Here is a 17,259-nt window from a genome sequence, read left to right as displayed (position 1 = left end):
TCTAAATCTAAATTACGAAAAAACATAGCAATTATGACACATAAGGCATTTAAAAACCAACGCGACCAAATCACACTCGTAGTCCACTAGATTTTATTTCATGTGATATATGAAATCTATAAACTGTCCAATAAACTGTCCAATGGGTGATGGTTGGAGTAATCTCGCCATACAAGAAGGTAGTCAGCCTCCTGACTCGCTATAGGCTAGGACTCCCTACATGTGTTTTACAAATACAAGGACCCAGTATGATGCTATTTTGGATAGAAAGTGTAGCACATCCTTATAGTATGCTTTCACTTCTATTCCCTCTACTCGATTGGCAAAAAGCGGTGGTTTATTTTCAAAAGGCCAACACGGCGCTAGTATTTAATTTAGTACAAAAACGCAATCTTATTTAGCGCATTTGTGTAAGGCATCTTGTTGTGTTGTATTTAATGTTTTTGGAAAATGCATAGGCAAAAAAACACATATGCGCCAAGGGTCAACATCGTATTGAAATATCGCAGCCGCATATTTAATGCGTGTGCATTCAAACGCTCATAAACAATCTTTTTTTAAAAAAATGAGCTTATGATCGTGGCGAAATAAACACAAACACACAGTAATAGCGCCTCGTTTATGTTTGCATTTTGCATTTGAACGATACAGAGGCAATGGAACCATGCTCATCAAAGCTCGCAATCATAATGGGTATTGCCGCTGTAAAACTAATGCGTATTCACTCAACAGCTGACGAGTAACTTTCACTATTAATAGTGACGTTGTTTCGCGTCGTAAGCACACTCGCACTAACACTTCATAGGGTTTGTTAAGCTAATAATAACACCCTAGAGTTTCAAACACTCCCGCTTTTCGCCGCTCGACCTACCTGTCCGTCGGTGTCTCCTGGCAGTCATCCGAACTGCACAGGGGGGCACCGGACGGACGTGACACGCCATATTTAAAGGATTATGGGTATTGTAGTCAATGGACTTGTCACTCATGGGAATTGTAGTTCTTTTTTCGTTTTGTGTTCTACGAGGTACTAATTACAAACACAGACAGCACGATTGAAGTCCTGCTTAAAGAAGCAGACTATTGATGTAACGCGGTAAATTAATTGTTTTTAATAGAGTGAAAAACCGAGGACAATGGAGGTTAATGTAATCATTGTTCGGATTCATATAAAATTATTTCTTGCCGCATATTTAATGCGTGTGTATAGAGTTTCGAATTTTAGTCCATATACAGTGTATCTAGATATAAATAATTCGCAACCAAAGGCAAATAACAAGAAAAATGGGCGATGTAGTCATTTGCCTTGTCTTCATGGGTAATGTAGTTTTTTAATCAGCCATTGGTTTCAACTCCAATGGAGCCTAATTCTCATTTCTCGTTCTAAAGGTGTTGAGATTTAGACAAGAGATATTATCTAGTTAATGCTGTTTTGGACTTATTTTCAACGATGGACTTAAATGTACATTTGTACCCAGGAGTCCCCAGATTTCATATGTTACTCCATGATGTTAAAATGGAGTATCAATAGTATCTATTAATGAAAACAGTGATTCGTGTTCTGTAAATGCTTGTGTATAGCTATCTTCATGGTTATTTTATTGCTAACAACAGTTCACAATGACATCCACGGGATTGGTTCATTAAGCCCATCTTTATCACTATTGAGCTTATAAACCCATTTCTGTTCAATCTTGAACAGAAATTTCCCGATGTCAGGGCATGACTCCGGTAGTAATGGTTGTTCCAGGACAGTCCAGTGAAAATCACTGGGTCCATGTCCCACCTCAAGGAAATGTGCAGTCAGGCGAGTCGCTTGTTTGCGGCACCGTATTGTGCTTTGATGTTCTTGTATTCGTGTTCTAATTTTCCTCGTCGTCATGCCCACATATGGTTTTTTGCATGGACATTTGATTAAGTAGATGAGATTTTCGCTGTTGCAGTTGGTGAATCTGCGTTGTACCCACGGCCTATTTGTACCTATGTCCACTGTTGTTGATCTGCTCGTTTGTGGACACACAGAGCACACCCCACAGGGATGATGGCCTTGTACAGGTGGCAAATCCCAAAGAGTGCCGACCTGTCTGGGTTCCTTGCTCTTTGGACGTGTATGAACTAGCTGGTCTTTTAAGCTCTGACCTCTCTTAAATGCAAATAATGGTGGAGGAATCTGTTCACCACATGTATTCAAAATAGACCAGTGTTTACGGATGATTTTTTGTACCTGGTTGGACCTGGTATTAAAGGTATTTACAAATGTCATCCGGTTTGTCTTCTCCTTGGGTGGATTGATTTCAAGAAGGGACTCCCTGTTGTTATTCGATGCCCTCTTTTTGGACTGTCGAATTATCTTTTTCGGATAGTTTTTCTCAAGCAAATGCTTCTCCAGCTGTTTCGAGTGGATGTTGAATGTCTCCTTGTTGGAACAATTCCAAGGAACTGCCCGAAGGGCAAGTTGTTCCTCAGCGCCTTCGGATGGCAGCTCTCATAGTTCAAGAAAGCATTTTTTGCCAGCGGCTTACGATATAATTCAGATTCTAAGCCATTGGGGGTGGCATGAATTTTTAAATCAAGAAAAGCCAGTTCAGACTTGCTGTGTTCAACAGTAAACTTCAGAAAGGCATTGCGGTTATTTAACCATTGGTGAAACAACTGAAGTTCCACCTCAGAACCCCGCCAGATGACCAAGATATCGTCTATATATCTCTTCCAGATGTGTAGAGACAATAGATAAGGATTGGTGGGTGTAAGTACCTCCTGCTGTTCAAAATGATGAACATAGAGATTTGCGAGACTCGGTGCGAAGACACTACCCATACTGGTCCCAGATGTTTGTAGGTAGGTAGTGTCTTCGAACCGGAAGTAATTTTCTTTCATCGCTATTTCAGCTAGGTTCATGATGAACGAGACTGGCGTGATCGATTGATGATCACTTTGTTCTAACAGCCGGGTTACCACTTCCAGTGTTTCTGTCTGTGGGATCGAGGTGTACAACGACTCCACGTCGAAGGACACCAGAATGTCAGTCTCCATATTGTATTGAATTTCCGGAAGTAGTCTCAAGACATCTTTAGTGTCTTTGAGAAACGTTGGCATGGCTCTGACCATTGGGTTCAGAAAATGATCCACAAAGGTCGATAATGGTTCCAATATGGAGCCTATTCCAGAGATTATGGGCCTTCCAGGTGGAGGTCTTTGTGGCTTGTGCACTTTTGGAAGGCAATAAAAATATGGGATAGTTGGATGGGTTGTTAAAAGGAATTGACTTTCTTGTGATGTTATCCATCCTTCGGAAGTGGCTTCTTCCACCAAATGTCCGATCTTGGTCCTTATGCGTTCCGTTGGGTCTTCTGTAAGGCGACAGTATGATTTACGATCATTCAATTGCCTTAGGCACTCATTCCTATATGTCTCGGTGTCCAAAATGACGATTGCTCCACCCTTGTCTGCTGGTTTTATTACTATTTTATCATTCGATGTTAATGAGCGTAGAGCCCGTTGTTGTTTTTTCGACAGATTGACAAAGGGTTTGGTATCCGTGTGGTAGAGTTCACGAATGTCATTTTCAACGGCCGCCTCAAATGTGAGTACTTTGGTCGGTAAACCCATGGTGGGTGGGTTGAAGGAAGAAGCTTTTCTTAGGCCCGTGTTCAAATCATCATTTTCTGTTGTGACACTTTGTTGCTTAGAGAAAAAATAGTGAAGCCTGATCTTGCGGAAGAACTTAGCTAGTTCCACCTGTGCTACAAAAGGATCCCCTTTTGAGGTTGTAACAAATCCTAGGCCTTTGTTCAAGAGGTCATTTTCATCTTCTGATAGTACGTGTGAACTTGAATTAATCACGATGTTGTCACATTGCTTGTTCCTGCTGTCTCTTGAGGGACTTTCTTCCCGCTGCGGAGGTCCATGGTCGGTTGTGGTGCGTTGGCCCAGTGAACCTGTTGTGTTGTGCCCTGCCGTCTCCTGCCTCTGCCCCGTCTCTGGCCATACTCTAAAAAAGGAGGTGGAAACATTCCAGGTCCTTGTGGCATCTGAGGCGGGCCATAAGGCCCCATTTGAGGAGGAAAACCCAGTCCATATGCCCATGGATTCGGTTGCCACCAGGGTTGAAATTGGTTTTGATTTTGAGGATAGAATCCCCCTCTCCAGTTTCTGCGGTTACCTCAACCTCTCTGTGTGTTATCAGAGTCACTCGAGGTCCCATCTGAGCTAGATGTAGCATACGTAGAACCACCTTTGCGGTTTCCACGATTGAAGGCTGGTGCAACATAAGACTCACATGTATATGGATACGCTTTTTAGTGGAAAACTTTGCCTGATCTTTTTTAAATTTTTCTAATTTGGCAAAAAGAATCGTGTCCTTGTACTCCTTGTTATTTTTGTCGCTATCTTCCTGACTCTTTTTAAACAGGGAATTCTTTAATGTGGTTTTGATATTACCTTCGAGCACCTGTATTTCAATCATAATCTTATCGGCCACTCTCTTTGCCGTTTTAATAATCAGAACTAACCAGTTTCTGGTGCACCTCCAGGCTATCATTGACCAATCTTTGATGAAACCTTTGTCATCAAGAAAAAGTCTTGGTGCATTGTTTACAATGAGGCCTGAAGGTGCACAGTTCCCGTGAAGGTATTCAGCCATAGCTATTCCATGAACCACAGTTCTGGAGTGAGATTTCTTAAGGACTAATATCTTGGCCCAACCCTCATCGCTTACGCTAACTTGTACTGGGACGTGTTCCAAAATACTGGGATTCTCCTCTAGTAGATTCTGAACCTCTATATCTTCAAAAGCTAACCCCCAATTCGAGGCCATTATGATGTAAGAGAAGACAGTTTCCAAAGTTCTAGGACTTAGTCACGAAGTAAATAAATGCCAATAGTTGTCCGCTACTAGTGCAATGTGAAATTAGAGCAAAAAAGACGAAAAGGACCAGTCATATAAACTGTCCTATCTTTTTAAAAATGGACCCGCAGCCTCAGCCGCACAATCACCATTACACAAACTTTTTGAAGGAGGGTCCAAGGGCAAGTTTAATGACCCCAACTAAGTACGTGCCCCACTTTGAATTACCATTTACACATAGAGTACCTAGAGGTCAACAGACAAAACATGAAACTCTACTGCGGCAGCAAGGACTTACACCATACATAAAAGATTAGTGGAAAACGACAAGGAGTGAAATTAAACGTGAAATCACAATTTTAAACACTCCAAAGGCTGGAAAAAATTCCCATCAGATAGCCACTCTGTACCGCCCTCGTTTACATCATTTGAGTACTCCTTGCCCAGGAGATGGAAAAGGAAAGGTCAGTAAATGTTATTGTGATCTGTTGTGATGTAAATGATAGTGTGTTAATGAGGGGGTGCAAAAGTAAATTAACTCAGAGGTTCTGTGGCTACTGAAAAATTTGCAGTGTCAAAGAAATGAGTGAACGTGGTGAATATAAAATTGGATACACTAGATGAAAATATGAATTTTAATTGTGTCACCTAGTCTCCCAAGGCTAAAAAAGTGCAGATACAGATTTAACAGAATATCTGTGATGGATGGTCAACATGTTTCAGCATGTAAGTGGAATACTTCCAATGCTTTCGTCAGGACCAAAAAGGTGGAATAACTACTGCTTCATTATTGTGAAAATTGTGACACGTCTATATTAAGGTGTATACATACAACCACATACTTTTACCGTATAATGTTTGGAACCACAGGAGTCGCAGGAGTGACATGTAAAACAAAACACACAGACTGTAAATGACTAAAATATGTCACATTCAGATAAAAGATGTCATCAATAGTATATCACATCCATCTAGATTTTTATCATGTTTCAAAAAGAAAAACATTACGTAGACCACTCACCTATTAGTTGTAGTTATAGCGCTTAAACTTGCACCCTAGTTTGCTTCAGCAAATGAATTACTAACACTCGGTGCAAAAATATTTCTTTAGTTCCAGTTAACTATTAAAAGCTTTACAGTATTTTAATGTATTTGTGCTCTCTTATTTAACTTGCACCCCTTAATCTGGCTCTGACCTCCGTTAAGTCCCTGCTAAATAAAAACAAACTTTGAATAAAAATATAAATAAGTAAACCCCACTTGCATGAGGAAATCTTAGACAGTGCTCTACTCTTTAATGCTGTAAAGAAAATCAAAATTGCTAACACAGAGATTGTTTTGTGGCTTGGCCAGGTCGATCGGACTGCTTGCTTGGCACACTTTGTGTCTCTTAATGTTCTAGGAGTACATTGTATTTTGGACCTTTCGTCCTGTGAGAGCAACCAATGTCTTAATGCTGCAACATTTTCGAGCATGGATGAAGGATATGAGCCCACCCTCTTTACGCTTTGCATGGCTTGTAGGACTATTTTTTGGAGGATCCACATGAGCACTACATCTACTGCTTGTAGCCTGATCATGTGGTTGAAGATTTTCTGATATGCATTCGTTTCTACAGCAGGACAAATAACCAGTCAGATTTCTGGTTTTTTTCTGCAAAGAGATCTAGTTGCTTCGTGGCAAGAGGCTTAATTTACATCTTGATAATCCTGTGGGACAGTTTCCCTCCAAATGTCTCTCAGACTGCAGGAAAAGTAAGGATTCCCTTGAAGGAGACAAGCATTCTCCACGTAAAAAGGGTGAGGGTCTCCTGTCTTTTTTGGTTATATACCTCCCTCCTTAGCATGAGATTGCTTATTTCTTAAATCACAGTGATTAGTGTCTGGTTCTTATTCATTGTGACATCATGAACCCATGCAATAATCGGGAATCATGGATCCTCAAAACTGAACCTTGTGGCCATGAGTGAATGCTTGAGGTGATCAATGTCGCCTCACTGATGCAAACAAAATGATTCAGCATTAACACGCCCCATTAACCACTTACTTGACTAGAATGACTACAGAGACACTCCGTCTGTCTCCATCCGCCAATAAGTCAGTGAAGTCAGCTGAGCTCTTGTTTTTACCAACACCCTAGGTCCGCTACTTCGTTTGATCCAGTGTTCTACAAGCACTTGTTAATGGGGACCGGGAATCTTTTAAGATGGACCTGCACACACAGACCCAGTCTTCTAACTTTGAGAAGCAAACAGAATATTCTAGCCTTGCGACGTGTCCTGTGCCTAAGAGCAGCCTGCCTAGGCAGAGATGTTGCCTCCAATACTGTTGTGACTTGTTTCTAAAATCCCTCTGTGCAGCTTGTTGCTGCTGGCAGGATACCTCTGTGGCTCAGTGAACCAGGACATATGCCCATGGTTTGAAAAGGGGCAGGCAGTGTTGCTGTACTTTGTTTAGTGTCCTTGGGCTTTGCGCAAGTGGGCCACTGCCCTCTTTGTTACTCGTAATCTTTGTCCAGTGCCCACTACGAGTGCACCCCACAGACAGGAATAATCGAGTCATTGTGCCTCCGGTTACCAACTCTGACACAACTACTGGCTGCATCGTTCTGACCTGGACTGCAGTGCTGCAGGGTACAGGTTTGTCTTCCTCTTGTGATGTTGTTTCCTTTGCTTGCTGAGGTGTCACTCATTTGCTGCAGCGTATTGAAGTACAGAATGAACACCTACTGCAAGTTCAGTTTCTTTTGTAATGGATATTGCTGAAATAGTGATATGGCATTGCAGCTATTTGCTGTGCTGGCCCCAACGTGAGTCTCCTTCAGATTTGTGTTCTCAATGCATCTATAAGCTCATTCTCCCTGCTTTCCCCGTCATCTAGGTTCAAAGTTGAGGAAAGCTTTGAGGAATTATAGTAAAAGCAAGATGATTTTAAAATTTACCAGAGCTTTTTAAGAATGTTCAACTCGACGTCCACGTGCGACAGGGTTTTGTTTTTTATAAATATTTTTATTTGCATTTTCAACCAACATAAACACAGCTGGCAAGTCTCCCATCCAAAATGACAGCATCATAATTATCAGCACCAATCTCAGCTCCGCCTGTAGGACAGCCTCCCACTGCGCTCTCTGCGTTCTGCAACTCTCCCTGGGCCCGGGCCCATAATCCTCCCCCTACCATCAAGAAACGTAACCCCGCTCAGTGGGACCGTTAGTGTGTCAATCCAGTCCAAGACCCCCATCCAGGCCATGGTACTTTTGCCACTTTCCCCAAACTCTTCGAAATTTTCGGGGACAGCCTCTTGTTGTATAAGTGACCCTTTCCGCAGCCATATACAAGTTCAGCCCCTTTCTCCATTCCCCCAATTTAGGAGGCGAAGGCGCCCACCACGTCCTGGCTACATCTCTTTTCGCCACCACCAGGGCCAGTAGTGCAAAAATCAGGTGTGGGCGGTTTAGGTCTACATCGTTAGTTATCCCCAGTAAAACAAACTTGGGATCTACCATAAGCTTTGTCTCCAACACCTCACGTAACTCTCTCAATACCTGCACCCAATAGGTGTGAATCGTGGGACAATCCCAAAGGATATGAAAGAAATCCCACTGCTTGTGGCCACATCGAAGACAATCAGAGTCACTAGCTCGGCCCATACGATGTAGCCTAACCCTATCATAATAAACCCTGTGTAGTATCTTATATTGAATTAGTCGCAGTCGGGATTTAATCGCAACTTCTATGTGGTGCATCAGGGCTGCTTCCCAGTCCACTGTGTCCATCTCACACAAGTCCTGTTCCCAGGTGGCTCTCAACTTCCCCAATCTGTCTGGTGCATTATTATTCAGGGTCTTATAGGTCAAGGACACTAGTTTATTGGGTACCTGTTTTTGCAATAAGCCGCCCTCCAGCGGGGCATATCCAGGCAAGGGAGAGGACAGCGCCGCCTCAGCTCTCCATGCATGAAGCAGTTGCGCATACTTAAGGAACTGTCCGGGACGTAGCCCATATTCTGTCACCAGTGTCCCATAGGGTTTAAGGCCACCAAAACCCCTAGTGTGGAGATTCCGATAGCGTCCCTACCCGCAAATCCCCTCAGTTTGTGTTGCTCCTTCAGCCATGAACAGGACCAGATCGGCATCTGCTTTGTTGGTTGGTGTGTCCATCCCATCATCTTCGTTGCCCTGTCCCATACCTCTAGGGTTATTTGTGTGACCGGGAGCAATCGTCTATTTCCAGTGCCCCCATATAAATAGTGCATAGTGGTGCCGTGTGCCATGGTGTCCATTACTAATCTATATGTGGGGTGATCAGCTGAAGCATGGAGCCATTCATTTATCGGGGCCAGATGCTCAGCCCAGTAGTATGCCTCTACATCGGGCAAGGAGATCCCTCCGTTATACTGATTTCTCTGCAGTGTGTCAAGGGCTATTCTTGGCTGCCTTCCCAACCATAGCAAAGAGTGTAGCGCTGCATTTATCACTTTGAATGTCTGTCTAGGGAGGTGAAAGTATTTGTTTTGTAGGGCATACAGGAATCATGGCAGCTCGGCCCAGAATCGTGAGGGGGAGGGCCTTCCACCTAAGGGCGTCATCCGTGAAGTTTGTGATCACTCGCTGAATGTTAGGTTGATAGGATACATTTCTATCTGTGGTCCGGTAGATCCCCAGGTATGTGAACCCCGCCTGTGTGACCTTGAGGGCCCCAGGCAGAAAGGGCCATGTTTCGTCCTGTCGCGGGCTGTACAGGAGCGATTTATGCCAATTTATCTTGTATCCCGAGTAAGGGCCATACCTGCCCAGGAGCCTGAACAGTGCGGGGATTGTAGTGGCCGGTCGTGTAGCATAGAGCAAGATATCGTCTGCGTACAGTAAGATGTTTTCTTCCTGCGCATCGGTCTGTGATATTTGGAATCCCCTTATCTCCTCCGCCTGTCGGACCTCACAGGCCACTATTTTAACGGTGAGGGCGAACAACAGTGGAGACGGGGGCATCCTTGCCGGGTCCCCCTCCTAATGAGGAAGTCGTCCGATAGAATCCCATTTACCTTGACCCGGGCTCTAGGATCCGCATACAGAAGTCTCACCCACTTCCTGAAGTTAGGTCTGATGCCAAATTTAATTAGGGCTGCCTCCAGGAAGGGCCAATGTACCGCATCGAACGCCTTTTCAGCGTCAAGGTAGAGTAACATATGTGGATCCTCCCGTCCCCTCACCTCCATGAGCCAATTATGAGTTTGACGCAAGTTTTGCCTAGTTGCCATGTCGGGCAAGAATCCCGTCTGGTCCTGATGCACCAGCCCTGAGATTACCCGGCGCAAATTGAGGGCCAAGATTGTCGCCAGCAGCTTAGCCTCTACATTCAGGAGGGAGATTGGTCGATAAGACGCACAGTCCTCGGGGGTCTGCCTTGTTTGTATATGAACAATGGTCCGAGACCCAACTTTTTGAAAGCGAAAAATCAAAGTTTAAACAGTTCACGGTGTGTGTTAAATTCACAGACCTAAACACAATTAATGAAAGACAGAAGAATAGGCAACAGCAACAAACTCAGACTCTTTTATAGCATTTAATCCATTCTCGGAATCAAAATTCAATCTACAGTTTTTTGTACATTTTATATACAATGCCCCGTATCAAGAGCGTGCAGTAGGGAAAGAAGGTGTCAAAGGGCGTGATCGTGAAAAGATGAAAAGGAAAAGGAATCACACAGAGTATATAAAAATTATTCTGTATAATTCAAGGAAAAACCAGTCAACGAAGGACTGGAACAATAAATCCTGGCCACTTTAGTAAGTCAATGTACAGTCCTTAAAGTTATTCAAGAGACATAAGATGTATGAATGTCTGCACTAGGGGGGAATTAACATTAGTGGTCCAGGTATTTTTAGATGTCGACGTTTCGACTCGTCTTGCGGCCTTCCGGTTGGTTATGCCTGGGCCATGCGAGTCTTCCTCAGGACAGGTATGACGGGGCAAGGGATCTGGGAGATGACCCTATAGAAAATACAAATAACCATGAGGGTTGGGGCTGTTGCCTATTTAATTTAAAACTAAGGGAAGGGTTCAAAAATTGCTTACCCTTCACAGGATGGAGTAGGCGTAATGTCTTCCAAGGTAACTTGGTCCATATAAATCGAATGGGGGTATTGTACAGGTCCTCTGAAAGAATCAATGAGGAACCTGTATATTACAATAATGTATACTTTGTAGGATTCATACCAGAATAGACAGTATAAAATTATTACCTTTTCTGTACGTAGGGGGTTCCTATCTTAATCCTGAGACCATATATCAATATATGTCTCCTCAATCAAAATCCATTGCTAATTGTGCAGCTTGAAAAAGTCTTCACATTTTTAATTAGCCTGAAAAGTTAAAGACCAAATAAAGGTGAGTATCAGCACAATAGTGTTCCAAATGCACTTAGACTGATGGCCAAAAAAGAGAAGCAGAGGGCCATTTACCTGAATTAGGCTGACTGTAAGCGCTTCAAGTGAAGGATAAATCACTCGCCGATTGGAAACCTGAACCGGCAGCTAAAAACAGAAAAACGGGGATGAGTCTCCTTATCTAAGTCGCTCCGCGTTAATATTCCCAGATTTTACATGTTTACTTACATTTGCAAGATAGGCAGCGTGTTTCCAAGTAGACACGCGTCAAATGTGAAACCCCTGGACAGAGTAGTCCAACACCTTGTGTGGCGACTCTGTTGTAGCGCGTTCGAGGAGTAGAACGCGATGACGGACTACCCCGTGCCCGAACACTTCCGGGTGGGAGAGGGCGAGAAAGGAAGGTCCCTTCGCCTGTGTCCGTTTTACAATTGAATTAATTCATTTAGAGGACATTAAGTGGGAAGGGGGCAACCAAGTCCCTATTAATATTAAGCGCTGCGGATTCTTATGCGACCAATTAAAAAATGTATTGTTCCAAACGTTAAAGCGATACATGTTCGGAATTGTTTACAATTAGCGTATTAACAGGCTTAGCACGTTCACCATAGGTGTGGTACATATAGGCCAGTTCTAAGTGCATTGGTCATAAGAGAATCAGTTTAAGGGTAAAGAACCATGGCGGCCATTTTGAGTTGGGGAGACAGAGATCGGACCCCATTGGTCATCATGATACACATGTTAAAAAACATATTTACAAGTGAAAAAATGGACAATTGACAAACACTATTTACAAAATACACAGCGCATAGTAGACATATTAATAGTCATTCACACTGAATATACTATACTTTATATACTCTGTGTGATTCCTTTTCCTTTTCATCTTTTCACGATCACGCCCTTTGACACCTTCTTTCCCTTACTGCACGCTCTTGATACGGGGCATTGTATATAAAATGTACAAAAAACTGTAGATTGAATTTTGATTCCGAGAATGGATTAAATGCTATAAAAGAGTCTGAGTTTGTTGCTGTTGCCTATTCTTCTGTCTTTCATTAATTGTGTTTAGGTCTGTGAATTTAACACACACCGTGAACTGTTTAAACTTTGATTTTTCGCTTTCAAAAAGTTGGGTCTCGGACCATTGTTTGTTTATATTAGTAATTACCCAGGTCCAGTACCTTTAGGGTTACCCCATTATTATAATGGTTGTTTGTATATGGGTATGATCGTGGCCATCCGAAGGTCTAGTGGGAGGATGCCCTCCTGGGTCGCATCTTTGAATAGTGCGAACAGGTGGACCACCAATAGATCGGCCCCTTTTTTAAAAAATTCAGCTGGCAGTCCATTGGGACATGGGGAGTTCCCCAGATGGAGTTTAGCGATCGCCTCTCTAAATTCAGTGGCCGTTATACCGGATTCAATGGTCTCCTTGTCCTCGTCCGTTAAGATCGAGGTTTAAACAGTAGCTAGGTAGGCCATGATCTCCTCGACGTCACCCAACACCCGGGCTTTATAGAATTCCCTAAAGTAGGAAGCAAAGGTCCGAACAATCTGGGCATCATCCCGTTGCAGCTGGCCCTGCCCATCAATCACGCCCTCTACCACCTGGCATCCCTTTCTTTACGACTTAGCCATGCTAGTAACTTCCCAGACTTGTCCCCCACGTCATATAACCTGTGAAGGGTCACTAATGCCTGTGCCTTAGCCTCATCTGTTGCTAGGGTCCCATAATGCTGTTGGATATCGGTCAGACGTCGAAGCACCTGCGGGTCCCTTTCCACCAGATATTGTCTTTCTAGCTCTAATATTTGGGCTTCCAGGGAGGTAAGTTCCTCTTGCGCTTTCCGCTTCTGCCATGATATTCGATTCTGGGCCCTGTCTCTGAGAACAGTTTTAAATGCCTCTCATACTACAACGCCTGACTGCACTGAGCCCACATTTTCTGCAAAGTACACCTTTGTGTCGGCTCTAAGGCCTCGCAGAACCACAGTATTCTGTAGGTCCCACGCCGTCAGTCGCCAACCCCCACCATTAGCCCTAAAACCCCCACCCAGCCGGACCAGTAGGGGCAAGTGGTCTGAGATCCCCCGTGCCAGATCGGCCTCCACCTCCGCCCCAAGTGCATGCCGGGGGAGAAAGACATAGTCCAGTCTCAAGTGTACCTTATGGGCCCCTGAGTAGTATGAGTAACTTCTAGTGTTTGGGTGGAGCCAGCGCCAAACATCAGTCAGGCCTAGTGTGATCACAGTCCTAGCTAGAGGTGTATTCGAGGGGCTGTCAGTACGATTCCCTGAGCGGTCCATGGGGACTTGCATAACGTCATTGAAGTCACCTCCTATGATGTATAGTGCGTCTGGTGTGTCTAGCAGGATATCGGCCAGCCCGGATAGGGTCCTTGCCTGAAGTTTCGGGGGAGCGTAGATTGAGGCCACTGTGACCCTCCGTCATCCCCACGTCCATGATACTCCTACGTAAGAGCCCTGGGGGTCTGTCCAGGTTCGGGTTACCATAAAGGGAGGGGATTTTTTAATCAGAATGGCTACCCCCCTTGAGCCCGTCGTGTAGCCTGCATGTGCCAATACTTTGTAGGCCCCGCTTGCAAGAAATCCACATTTTGTTCCTTTAAGGCGGGTCTCCTGAAGTAGGACTATATCAGGGTGTATCCATTTAATGTATGCCATTACAAGTCCTCTCTTAACTTTGTCCCCCAGGCCATTGACGTTCCACGTAAGAACTTTGTAGGGGCCAGCTACCAGTCCCACTCCGGGGGGTCTATGTTCAGTCGGTGCAGCCATGAGGCGGTGCAATGCGAGTGTATTCCTATCAGAGGATGGGCAGGCAGTAAGTGCACTTGCCAAGTCAAGCTTGTGGTCAGTGTGCCAGCAAAACATAAGGAAGAACATGAAACAGATGAAACAAAACCTCCCCAACGGTAACACAGTTGACATCTCCTTCCCCACCCCTCCCGCCCCACCTCCCCCTCCCCACGCAGTTGCCATTCCCTCTACCCCCACCCCACCTCTCCCTTCCCCATGACTCATCCCCGGCGGTATGTCGGGAGTGAACTTTAGGGTAGGCGAAGGTCTGTCGCCCTCCCGCACACGACTTACGCCACAAGCTTAAACTCCTGCGGCTGTCCCACAACCATCAGAACAGAGTCCAAAGAATAGAAAGCCAAAGGCATCAATGAAAGAAAGAAAAGGGAGTTAAATGGAAGAGTCAAGATCAGCAGAGGAAGATCGGAAAGAAAAGAAAGGAGGTCGTGTGTGGCTAGCTTGCCTGCTCCAGCATATTCGTTCAAACCACGGTCGTCCCTGTTGGCCCCTGTTCAGGAGTTGGAATCCGGGGGCTTAGTCTGGGATGCCCCCGCTTCAGTCAATGTTGCTTGCTCCAGTGCCAGTATTTCTGCTGCCAAAGGGGTGCATTGAGGGGTCTACCACCTCCTCTCCTCCAGAGGTAGAGTGTCCGCTTTCAGTCCCAGCGTCTTTCTCAGTGTCTTTGCCCCTCTGAAGTCATCCAGATGACCGGAGCGCATGAGCCCCCATCGAGAGCCGGGAGTCTAAAAATCCTCCTGTGCGCCGTCTTCGTCTGCCTGTGCCTCTCTGGGTATACGGGGTGGCTTCCACAGGCCGGCCCCTTCGGAACTGCCGAGGCCGCATCGAGCGCTGCAACTCAATGGATCGATCACCAGCTCCATTGGTGAACGGCCTGCCTCCCGCCCGCGTCTCTATGTGCCCCAGGGGTGGGCGTTCCTCCAGCCATTGTCAAGCTTCCTCCGGCATCTGGAAGAAGTGGGATTTGCCCAGGAAGAGGACCTTCAGCTTTGCGGGTAAGAGCAACATATATTGTATCTTGCGTTCTCGTAGCTTAGCTTTCACAGAGTCAAAAGTACGCCTTTGCTTTTGTACTTCCCTGCTGTAGTCCGGAAAGATCATTATACGGGTATTCTCGCATCATATCTCCCCTCGCTTCCGGGCCTCCCTAAGGATCATGTCCCTATCTAGAAAATTCAGGAAGCGCGCTATTATGGGCCGTGGCTGTGCCCCCGCAGGGGGTCGAGCCAGTAGCGCTCGGTGGGTTCTTTCTATGACAAAGCAGGAAGAGAACTTGTCCGCCGGGAAGGTATTCCTTAGCCAGGTGAGAGGAATTCGGGTATTTCAGTTCCTTCTCTAAAGCCCACAAAGCGGAGATTATTCCGTTGCGCCCTATTTTCAGCGTTGTCGACCCTCCATAGCAGATCCTTATGGGAGGATTGAAGTTCCTGCATGCCCTTGCGGGGATGTACGTTGTTACAACGCGTGGTATTACCACGCGTACCGTTACAACGCGTATTTTACAACGCAAGTCGTTACCACGACTTGCGCTGTAGGGGTGCGGACTTAGGAATAGTTTAATTTATTATTCCAACACCAGCCTGCGTACAGTAGGGAAGGTGTTGGAATAGTAAATCTACTATTCCTTGTCCTTTAGCGCCCTCCAGCGCAAGTCGTGGTTACGACTTGCGTTCTAAAATACGCGTTGTAACGGTACTGCGGGGTAAAATCCGCATCGTAAAGGATGTTCCCCCCTTGCGGAGGTCGTGCACCGAGTCTTCCGCCTCGCCCAGCCGCGTCCCGGCCTCCGTGACCCTTCCTGCCAGGTTCCTGAGGTCTTGTCGCAAGAGCGCCACCTCCAATCCAACAGCGCCGATCTGTCCTTCTAGCGCCGCCCTAGATGCCTGGATTGCCCGGTGGAGGGTATCCGTATCTGAGCGGGCTCCAGGGCGCTCCTCCTGCCATGGCAGGACCTTCATATACTGGTCCATCTTGCCCTGGCGCGGCTGCTTCAGATTCCTGTCTCTCCCCATGACGAGTTCAGAGCCTCCACTGCCCCGTGTCAGTTATCCAAGTCACCCCTTGCCCGCATCACGTGTGGTGCTCGCCAGTGGTATTCACAGGGCGTGTATCCACACAGGCATGGGGCACCACAGGACAGGGAGGAGGGCGGGCAGCCGAAGGCAAACAGTTAGATACCAAGGGCAAGAGGCATGGGGGGAGGAGACAGCTCAGCGCAATGTACCTCCACCAGGTGGTCCCTTATGATGTTGAGGGACCGTTTCTTCCCTGGTGGCCTCCACCGCCCCTCCTCAGGCGAAGAGACGCAACCACAGTCTCACAGGTCGCCTGCTGGTGTCACGTTCCGGAGGGCCCCTCTCCAGCGTCAACATCCGATGCACTTCCTTTCCCCGGCAGGGAAGCTATCCCTAAGAGGCCAAATGTGCTACAGGGTTAAGGGTGCTAGTTCATTCATACATTTTCCAATTCTATGTTTGAACATGTGCAACTGCTGCATTGTTCCATTGCTTTCATCGCCTATGCCAGAGATCATCCAGTTTGAAAAAGCTGTTATTTTTAGGGAAAGCTGTCTTGGAGTTGATGAATGTAGACCTGCTCACTGACATTGAAGCCAACAGAAAACCAGCCAGACATGGTCTTCTGCTTCACTTTCAATCCCTAACTTACATACTGGAGCCTACTACCGCCCTTGGGTTTTAATAGGCCATCAACCAGGTCTCTACAGCCTTCTCTGTCTTGGGCTTTTCTTTCAGTCTGACTCCGGGTGTAGTCCATCTCCTTGCAGTCAGCCTCGAGGCCACGGCGCCAGGTGTTTCTTGGTCTTCCTCTTTTCCATTTCCCTTGAGGGTTCCAGGTCAGGGCTTGCATGGTGGTGCCCTCTCAGCATGTCAAACAACAGCCTCCCATAAATGGGCATACTGAAAGGCCATAGTTTCAGTAAAAAATCTAATTCCCTGTGCTCAAAGTGCATCTTTTGGCATTCCTCAGTTTGAATGGGATAGAATGGCATAGACTAGGAGTAATAAAAGAACTATCCTCTTTCACAGTTACTGTGACGCCAGGCACTCTTTCCATCAGTATGGGGATGTAGCACCTGCGCCTGTTATTGGAAGGCACCATCCCCCAATACTGCACAGTAAATGTGTCAGTAGGTCTTCAGCGTCTTCCTGTCCACTACAGACTCATTTCTACC

The 17,259-nt window shown here is 45.8% G+C and overlaps 1 protein-coding gene and 1 long non-coding RNA gene across 2 annotated transcripts in view; one reads left to right on the top strand and one right to left on the bottom strand.

Annotated features, from left to right (window-relative positions):
* IKBKB (inhibitor of nuclear factor kappa B kinase subunit beta) overlaps nucleotides 1-17,259 on the top strand; it is a 616,380-nt gene that overhangs the window by 578,678 nt on the left and 20,443 nt on the right. The gene's annotated exons all lie outside the window — the stretch shown is intronic.
* On the bottom strand, nucleotides 10,623-11,370 carry LOC147683112 (uncharacterized). Its single transcript, XR_015301024.1, has 4 exons — nucleotides 11,302-11,370; nucleotides 11,083-11,202; nucleotides 10,916-10,996; nucleotides 10,623-10,831 (listed from the first exon to the last, which is right to left on the bottom strand). It is a non-coding gene; the product is annotated as an uncharacterized LOC147683112 (long non-coding RNA).

This window comes from Lissotriton vulgaris, chromosome 11, assembly GCF_964263255.1.
Source record: "Lissotriton vulgaris chromosome 11, aLisVul1.2, whole genome shotgun sequence".
Lineage (NCBI taxonomy): Eukaryota > Metazoa > Chordata > Amphibia > Caudata > Salamandridae > Lissotriton > Lissotriton vulgaris.
This window is presented reverse-complemented; position numbering and strand designations above follow the sequence as displayed.